Source organism: Balearica regulorum, chromosome W, assembly GCF_011004875.1.
Source record: "Balearica regulorum gibbericeps isolate bBalReg1 chromosome W, bBalReg1.pri, whole genome shotgun sequence".
Taxonomy (NCBI): Eukaryota; Metazoa; Chordata; class Aves; order Gruiformes; family Gruidae; genus Balearica; species Balearica regulorum.
This window is the reverse complement of record NC_046219.1, coordinates 22,291,356-22,300,788: the sequence shown is the minus strand read 5'-3', so window position 1 is coordinate 22,300,788 and position 9,433 is coordinate 22,291,356.

Genomic DNA, 9,433 nt, shown 5'->3' with positions numbered 1-9,433 from the left:
CTGGGGCAGTCGATTCCAGGTGTACTGGACGCCCCTCCAAGTGAAGGCAAACTGTGGCCTGCACTCTGCTGCCAATGGGATCGAGAACAATGCATTAGCTATATCAATTGTGGCATACCATTTGGCTGCCTTTGACTCCAGTTCATATTGAAGTTCCAGCATATCCGGCACAGCAGCACTCATGGGCAGCGTGACTTCATTCAGGCCACGATAGTCTACTGTCAGCCTCCACTCTCCATTGGACTTCCGCACTGGCCATAGGGGACTGTTAAAGGGTGAGCGGGTTCTGCTGATCACTCCCTGACCCTCCAGTTGATGAATTAGTTTGTGGATGGGAACCAGGGAGTCTCTGTTGGTGCGGTATTGCCGCCAGTGCACAGTTGTAGTAGCAATCGGCACCTGTTGCTCTTCAACCTTCAGCAACCCTACAACAGAAGGGTCCTCCGAGAGACCAGGCAAACTAGACAATGGTTCAGTTTCCTCCGCTTCCAAGGCAGCTATTCCAAAAGCCCACCTGTAACCTTTTGGGTCTTTGAAATACCCTCTCTGGAGGTAGTCTCTGCCCAGGATGCACGGAGCCTCTGGCCCAGTCACAATGGGGTGCTTTTGCCACTCATTCCCAGTTAGACTTACTTCAGCCTCCAACAGAGTCAACTGTTGGGATCCCCCTGTCACTCCAGAAATAGATATCGGTTCCACCCTTTCATAGTTCGATGGCATTCGGGTACACTGCACCAGTGTCCACTAGGGCTTTGTACTCCTGTGGGTTCGATGTGCCAGGCCATCGGATCCACACAGTCCAATAAACCCTGTTGTCCCTTTCCTCCACCTGGCTGGAGGCAGGGCCCCTCTAATCATAGTCACTACTCACCTCTTGCAATAAGGACTTAGAAGTCCTTTCAAGACGATCAGAAGTGCGATCTGGCCTTTCACTTGGTCTGGGGGGCTGCATTTTTCTTGGAAGAGTCCCTTTTTACAGCTGTCTTGCCTTGTAGCTCATGTACGCGTGCCCGCAGGGTTGAGGTGGGCTTCCCATCCCATTTCCTCATGTCTTCTCCATGGTCATGCAGGTAAAACCACAGGATACCTCGTGGTGTGTATGCTCTATATCCCCTCTCCGGAGCAGAAAAACGCTTACTCCTGACAGCTGAAATGCGGGTCTGTACAGGTGGGGAGTAAGATATATCCTCTTTGAGTTGCCGGACGTCCTGGGACAGTTTCTCCACAGCCGAGACGAGGGAGGAAGAAAGGCTCTCTTCATATTGCCGGAGCCGGCCAGCCACTTCGTCCACCGTGGGTGCCTCTTCACTCTTCCAGTCAATTACCGCCAGTGAGTTGGCGTACAATGATGGTGCACTTCGCACAAATTTTTGCCACATGGGTCGGGTACACTGGACTTCATCGGGGTCTGTGGGCAACTGTGTGTTGTCCGGATCATAATAAACCATCTCCCGCACAGCTAATTCCCTCAGATATTGGATACCTCTCTCCATGGTGGTCCACTTGCCTGGCCGACATACGACATCTTCGCTGAAAGGATACCTTTCCCTCACACTTGACAGGAGGCGCCTCCAGAGGCTGAGGGCCTGTGCCTTCTTCCCAATTGCCTTGTCAATGCCCCCTTCCCTAGACAGGGATCCCAGCTGCTTGGCCTCCCTGCCCTCCAGTTCCAGGCTACTGGCCCCGTTATCCCAGCAGCGGAGCAGCCAGGTAATAATGTGCTCCCCTGGAAGGCGGCCGAAATCTTTCCGCATATCTCGCAGCTCACTCAGGGACAGGGATCGAGTGATCACTTCTGGTTCTGGCTCTTCTTCTTGTTCTCGTGGTGGCCCCGGTTCATCATCATCTTTCACTAAGCGAACCGATTTCCTTGTGTATTTCTTTTTGTGTATAGCGGCGACTGATACTGGTATGGGTTGATCTTTTAGCTCGGCTACAGTGCCTGTTGCAGGGGTTTGGGTAGCTGCAGTGCCTGTTGGAGGGGTTTGGGCAGCTGCAGTGCCTGTGGGTCCGCTCTCTCCCTCTGGATGGTGCTGTCTACTATCAAGCAGTGTTTGATAGATTGTGGCCAGGGCCCAGCACAGCGCAGTAAGTTGTGTCTCCTTAGAATCCCCACAGCATTTTCCTTTCAAATATTCCACCATTTTATCAGGGTCTTGCAATTGTTCAGGAGTGAAGCTCCAAACCATTGGGGGTGAAAAGGTCTCTAGATACCCACCCATACTCTCCCACATGCCATGCCAGTCCTGACCATTCAGCCTTGGAGAAGATCCCTGGGTGGTACTCTTGAAACAATTTTTGCTAACCCTGAACAGGACTTGGAAAACATTCAGGAGACCTAGCAATAGGAATATACTGGCCTGAACATTCCAAGGGTATTCAAAATTCTCAAAAGCTGTTGTAACCAACCAAAAGGGAAAAGGGGAGGGGAAAGAGTGGGAGAAGGTATCCCCCCCGTCTTCCCCATAGATTGGGTCCAATTATTAATCAATTCTGAAAGGTACTGACCGAGGTACGGGCCTGACCGAAATGCTACATACACGTACCAGCTCAGACTCATGACTGTCAATGATATCTTATCATAAGTCATTATCACACAATACAACAACATGAGAACACGAACCCCTCTCCCAGAGGGGATAAACAGCGCCGCAGGGATTGCATAGAGTAAACACGGGTTTACAAACCAGAGCCATGTGACCAAACAGAACATCATTGTGACCAGCCACTGTTTCAATAACATCATAAATGCTTATAACAACTTTGTTTTAACACACTTGGGTCAGACTTGTCGTTATCACAACCCCTCGAGCCCCACGTTGGGCGCCAAAAAGGACTGACGTGGTTTAGCCCCAGCCGGTAGCTAAGTGCCACGTGCCACTCGCTCACCCCTCCCCCGGCGGGATGTGGAGGAGAACGGAAAAACAACGGCAAAGCCTCGAGGGTTGGGATAAGGGCAGTTTACTAGGACAGCAAGGGAGAGGAAAACAATCAACGACAGTACTGGTAACAGATAGTAACAATGGGTGATAACAGAGAACGATTTACCAATCTGACGATCTGAGGACTGACCGACCAGACGATCAGCCTGTCCCGGAGCCATGCCGAGCCTGACCCTGCCCGACTAGCCCCCTTTTATGGTGAGCATGACATCACATGGCATTGAATAGCCCCCAGCCAGCCCGGCTCACCTGTCCTGGCTCCTTGTGAAATTAACTCTATCCTTGCCAGAACCAGGACATATCCCAATGGATGTGATCAACAAAATAGCAGTCATGTCCCCACCAACCAACAAAAAGGAGACACAGGCCTTCTCAGGTGTTGTGGGTTTCTGGCGAATGCACATTCTGAATTACAGTCTGATAGTAAGCCCTCTCTACCACGTAACACGGAAGAAGAATGATTTCAAATGGGGCCCTGAGCAACGACAAGCTTTTGAACAAATTATACAGGAAATAGTTCATGCTGTAGCCCTTGGGCCAGTCCGGGTAGGACCAGTTGTAAAGAATGTGCTGTACACCGCAGCCAGGGAGAATGGCCCTACTTGGAGTCTCTGGCAGAAAGCACCAGGGGAGACTCGAGGTCGACCCCTGGGGTTTTGGAGGCGGGGATACAGAGGATCCGAGGCCCGCTACACTCCAACGGAAAAGGAGATATTGGCAGCCTACGAAGGGGTTCGAGCTCCTTCGGAGGTGATTGGCACTGAAGCACAGCTCCTCCTGGCACCCCGACTGCCAGTGCTGGGCTGGATGTTCAAAGAGAGGGCCCCCCCTACACACCATGCAACCGATGCTACGTGGACTAAGTGGACTGCACTGATCACACAACGGGCTAGAATAGGAAGCCCCAGTCGTCCAGGAATTCTGGAAGTGATCACAGACTGGCCAGAAGGGAAAGATTTCGGAATGTCACCAGAGGAGGAGGTGACACGTGCTGAAGAAGCCCCACCATATAATAAATTGTCAGAGAATGAGAAGCAATATACTCTGTTCACTGATGGGTCCTGTCGCATCGTGGGAAAGCATCAGAGGTGGAAGGCCGCTGTATGGAGTCCCACACGACAAGTCTCAGAAGCTGCTGAAGGAGAAGGTGAACCAAGTCAGTTTGCAGAGGTGAAAGCCATCCAGCTAGCTCTAGACATTGCTGAATGAGAAAAGTGGCCAATGCTCTACCTCTGTACTGACTCATGGATGGTGGCCAATGCCCTGTGGGGGTGGTTACAGCAATGGAAGCAGAGCAACTGGCAGCACAGAGGCAAACCCACCTGGGCTGACCCATAGTGGCGAGATATGGCTGCCCGACTAGAGAAGCTAGTTGTAAAAGTAGGTCATGTAGATGCCCACGTACCCAATTGGCTGCAATTAAGCAAGCCAAGCGGGTAAAGCCTCTGCGGTATGGAGGACGATGGCTGAAATATAAATATGGGGAGGCCTGGCAGATTGATTACATGACACTCCCACAAACCCGCCAAGGCAAGTGCTATGTACTTATAATGGTGGTAGCAACTACCGGATGGCTGGAAACATATCCCGTGCCCCATGCCACTGCCCGGAACACTATTCTGGGTCTTGAAAAGCAAGTCCTGTGGCGACGTGGCACCCCAGAAAGAATTGAATCAGACAACGGGACTCATTTCTGGAACAACCTCATAGACACCTGGGCCAAAGAGCATGGCATTGAGTGGGTGTATCACATCCCCTATCATGCACTAGCCTTCAGGAAAATCCAACGATACAATGGACTGCTAAAGACTACCCTGAGGGCAATGGGTGGTGGGACCCTCAAACACTGGGATACACATTTAGCAAAGGCTACCTGGTTAGTTAACACTAAGGATCTACCAATCGAGCTGGCCCTGCCCCATCAAAACTTCCATGTACTGTAGAAGGGGATAAAGTTCCTGTAGTGCACATAGAGAACATGTTGGGGAAGACAGTCTGGGTTAGCCCTGCTTCAGAGAAAGGCAAGCCCATCTGTGGGATTGCTTGTGCTCAGGGACCCAGGTGTACTTGGCACATAATGCACAAGGATGGGGAAGTCCAATGTGTACCTCAAGGGGATTTGATTCTGGGTGAGAATAGCCAATAAATTAAATTGTATGATGTTAATTGCTAAATTTCCCTATCATTGTATGTCATCATTGCTACAAGTGCTATATGCTGTATCAATGGTATTACTGTAAGAATCACCCAAATTAATGAAGGATGAGCTTTGATGAAACTGAGCAGAGTTCAGCGATGATGGAACTAGAACTGACTTCAGCAACCAGTTCTCAGCAACTTCCTTGAAAAATCAACATATTCCACACACAGACTGCAAGCCTGGACCACACCAGCTGCAAACTCCAGATGCAGCATTCAACAGTCCAGCAGCACACACCATTGCTCCTGCCTTGAGAGACTGTAATGACAGATGGAGCAACAGTTATGGACTAAATGAACTCAACAGCCATTTTAGAGGGATGGCCCACATACTAAGGGAACAATATCTGTTTATGATCTGGGCATGACGTAGATGGTATCGAATAAAGGGTGGATAATGTCCTGGTTTTGGCTAGGACAGTTAATTTTCACAAGGAGCCAGGACAGGTGAGCCAAGCTGGCCAGGGTGATATCCATTTAAATAGAATTTTCCACTTTACAGGGACAGAAATGTGTTTGGGTTAGTGCTTAGACACTGTTTAATTTAGGGTTAAATGCACTACTTGCTTTGCTGATGACTATACCTTTGAAGAAGAGCCGAAGGACTGATAAAAAGCATGCTTTGCTAAAGAGTATCCTTGAAGGAGAGCTGAAAAACTGATAAAGAGGAAACATCTTGCCCCAGAAGGTGCTGAGAGCTGGGCAATTGCCAGGGAGGCCTGAAGTCAACAAGAATTGCCAGTAACCAGGGAAAGGTGGCTGGGCTGGTGGTGGGGCAGGGCAGGTTTGCCACCACCTACCCAATTAAAGAACTATGGAAATTACACCCCCCCACACCCTCAAGGGGCATGCATGCCAATTTAAAATATGCTTGACCAATAGTAGATGATGCAGTAATTACTAAACAATTAGCATAAATTTAGGTGGGTTTTTCTAATCCTGTAACAAGATAAATACATGGTAGATTCTGTGTGTAGTGTGCTAGCTTTGTGGAACTACCACCTAGCACCCATTTCTGTGCAGACATGAAATAAAGTACCTCTGTTCTGTGTGTGTATTGGTGTACTGCACACTGGTAAATGATCCCACTTTTGGGACAACAAGGGGGCTATTCCATACCATGTGGCATCATGCTTACCATAAAAAGGGGCTAGTCAGAGAGAGGCAGGCCTGTGTGCCTCCAGGATGGTCTGAGTGTGGGCTGAGAAGTCATGAGGTTGGTAAATTGCCTTGTGTTATCACTTGTGTATATTTTAAGTACTGTTGTTGCTATTTCCCTCTCCCTTCGCTGTCCCAGTGAACTGTCCTTATCCCAACCCACAGGGTTTGTCTTTATCTTCCCATTCTCCTCCCCATCCAGCCAGGGGAGGGGTGAGGGAGTGGCTGTGTGGTGTTCAGCTGCTGGCTGGGACTAAGCCATGACAGGTGCAAAAGCATAAAATTGAGCTTCTACTTTGACACTCAGACAACTAAGAAGCAAGCAGCAGCAATGCTCTTAATAGTACCACTCATATGATAAAATATAACTTTTTTTCTGTTATACAGCCAACCTACTGATTTCTCAGACTAATCATTTGTTCCTTTCAGGACCAGGCACATGAGTAAGGTAACACTACATTGCGCACTCCACAGATTACCTGTAAAAAGCTGCCTCCCATTAGAATTAGTTCACCCCTAACAACTGAAATTGCAGCACTGAAAATCTTGGTGGAAGAGGAAAATTCATCTAATGAATTACCAAGCAAAACAGAGTAATGAGAAATAAAACCAAATCTTAAAACACCTCCCCCCTCCCATCTTCCTGGGCTCACCTTCACTCCCAATTTCTACCGACACCCCCCTCAGTGACACAGGGGGATGGGGAATGGGGGTTATGGTCAGTTGATCACATGTTGTTGCTGCTGCTGCTTCATCCTCAGGGGGAGGACTCCTCACACTCTTCCCCTGCTCCAGCACAGAGTCCCTCCCACAGGAGACAGTCCTCCATGAACTTTGCCAACGTGAGTCCTTCCCACAGGCTACAGTCCTTCACAAACTGCTTCAGTATGGGTCTCTCCCACGGGGTGCAGACCTTCAGGAGAAGACTGCTCCAGCATGGGTCCCCCACGGGGTCACACGTCCTGCCAGCAAACCTGCACCTGCATGGGCTCCTCTCTCCAGGGGTCCACAGGTCCTGCCAGGAGCTTGCTCCAGCACAGGCTTCCCACAGGGTCACAGGCTCCTTCAGGTGTGTCTCCACCTGCTCCAACGTGGAGTCCTACCATGGGCTGCAGGTGGAACCTCTACACTCCCTCATCCTTCCTCCATGGGCTGCTGCAGGGGGACAGCCTGCCTTCACCATGGGCTTCAGGGGGATCTCTGCTCCAGTGCCTGGAGCACCTCTTCCCTCTCCTTCTGCACTGACCTTGGTGTCTGCAGAGTTTCTCACATCTTCTCACTCCTCTCTCCAGCTGCAAAAGCTCTAACTTGGTTTTTCCCCCTTCTTAAATATATTATCACAGAGGCACTGATTGGCTTGGCCTTGGCCAGGGGCGGGTCCATCTTGGAGCCAGCTGTTATTGTCTCTGTCAGACACAGGAGAAGCTTCTAGCAGCTTCTCACAGAAGCCACCCCTGTAGCGCCCCCCCCCCCCCCCCCCCAAAACCTTGCCACACAGAGTGAATCTATTTCCATCATTTAGGATCACTGTTTTCTTTTCAGGGCATAGAGTATAACAATCTGACATCACCTGACTTGAACTATCCTAGCTACAAAGCAGACACAGAGATTTTTAATAGAACTGTTTGGCTGCTAGTTTTGAAGGGTAACCATGTTACTCCAAACCTAGAGAGTAGGATTCCTCAAAATTTCTAACTGCTAGACATACTCTGGACATATACACAATTTTACTAGAGTTAATCATCCCCAGATAATTTTTCAGGATCTGGTGTTACTGTAAAAGCTGTGTTTGAAAACAATTAGAAAATTCTGAAGGGGGACTAAGAACACCCATCTTTTCCCTAGGGATGTACACAAGCATGCACTCAGTAATTCAAGGTCAAGAGAACTAATAAAAAAGATATTTTTATTTTTCTTTACACAATGAATCTTCATTTTAAAAATTTACAAGAGACCTGAACATCTCTAATGCTTCAACATTCTTTGGAGATCACATTAAAAATTCAGCTTACCTTATAAATTGGATAAAACTACCTGCAATAGAAATAACTCCCTTAAAACTGTTCATCTTATACCATATTCTTATGTAGGCAGCAGAGCATAAATCCTCTGCTATAATCTTATATGTCCCATTACAACTTGTAATGACTCTGTACCTTACAGACTTAATTACACAAACCACATACCTGAAAAGACATTGCAAAGTTTAGCATTCACAGGAAAAACCTTTGTTTATAGCTATTAGAAGGTCATACCTGAACAGATACCATTGGCTGTCCTTCATCAGAAACTGCATGTGGCTTTATTAAAGGTAATAAAAAGATAACAAGCTTGGCCCTTTAAACAGAACTAAAAAAATAAGTATTTTGGCTCTTAATTTTAAAAGACTGTTGATAAGAAAACAAACTGGCAACACTGTGGGAGCACCAAAAGCAAGAAAAACTTGACTAGAAAAATCAAACAATGCACAGTTTGCTAAACCAAAAAGCATTACTCTTTCATCACTGTGCATTAACTTTCAGCCTGTAAAGATTATCTTAGAGGTCACCTTCTCAAAAGATCCCAGGGACCAGTCCCAGTTGCAACTACACTTGATAATGAAGTAATAATATTTATTTAAATTAGATCAGGTTATCATTATATAAGGAATCCATTGATATGTAGGGAAGACAAATTCCAAAACAGTGTATATTCATACTGCCAGGAAATACCACATTTTGTACAATATATTCTAAGAACCATAAATGAGGATAAATGCAAAAGATTTAAAAGGAAGTTGGTCGTTCTCATCTGATCATCACATGATGAGTAACAGATGAAAGCTTGAGGACTGATTTTCTTTAAGAAGATCAAGATTTGTTCTGAAGCAGTTTCAAAAAAAAAAAAAAAAAGCACTATTTCAAGAACTTTCAAATAACCCCTTAAGTATTCAATTACTTGACTGCAGAAAACACTTAAAGTCACAGAGGACCAGACACCAAATTATCTGTGTTATGTTAGCAGTCACTGAACTTGAATCCTCACCTCCTACAAGTCACTAAAAATAGGACTCAACACAATTCAGAGAAGGGTGTAAACTATAGTGTCTTCCTTAAAGCAACAGTTTCATTTAGCTGAATGTAAAGATTTTTATT